Source organism: Charadrius vociferus, unplaced genomic scaffold (assembly GCF_000708025.1).
Source record: "Charadrius vociferus isolate BGI_N301 unplaced genomic scaffold, ASM70802v2 scaffold161, whole genome shotgun sequence".
NCBI classification, from domain to species: domain Eukaryota; kingdom Metazoa; phylum Chordata; class Aves; order Charadriiformes; family Charadriidae; genus Charadrius; species Charadrius vociferus.
The window spans coordinates 967,075-967,726 of record NW_009646928.1 but is presented as its reverse complement, the minus strand read 5'-3'; positions in this window follow the sequence as shown (position 1 = coordinate 967,726).

The following is a 652-nucleotide window of genomic DNA, read 5'->3' as shown; positions in this document are numbered from 1 at the left end:
CTCCGGGGCTCTGCCGCCGCCGCCGCTGCCCGCGGGCACGGGGTGCTGCGGGCAGGGGCCTTTGCATGCCCACATCCTGCTGGGGGAGGGCATGGGAGGTGAGGCGACTGCAGAAAGGTCGGGGTTATGATAAAAGCAGAGAGGGCTAATGCGTTGGACGCTATCAAGGAGCTCGGTAGATCTTCAAAGTCAGAGATGGAGCCTGTCATTTTCTGGCGGTGTGGTCCTCGGGGTAGGATGCTGGTCGTCATGTCTGTCAAGTAGCATGGAGAGCGACAGTGGTTTACACATGCGATTCAATTTCCCCCAGCCTTTTATCGCAACAATTACCAGAGGGAAAACAATTGTCACTGGGTTACTTCATTCCACATCTTATCCATCTCCAGATCGTCAGCCCCGAATATGAAAACTCGCATAAAAGCCTAGAGAGTGAACTGGCCAGAGCTTCAAAGTCAACTTTCACATCTGCATTTTAGAATAGGAAATGTGAAAATCCTCCTAATTCCCTCTTCAAAATCTCAGGGCTAGAATTACTCAGTTGAAGAAACATTCATCTTGCCCCTAGATCACAGGGATTTGTATCTCACTCATCAACTCCTCGCTGTCCCCACAGCCTCACACGTTTGCCCAAAGCACTTGCCCGGCCCGGGCC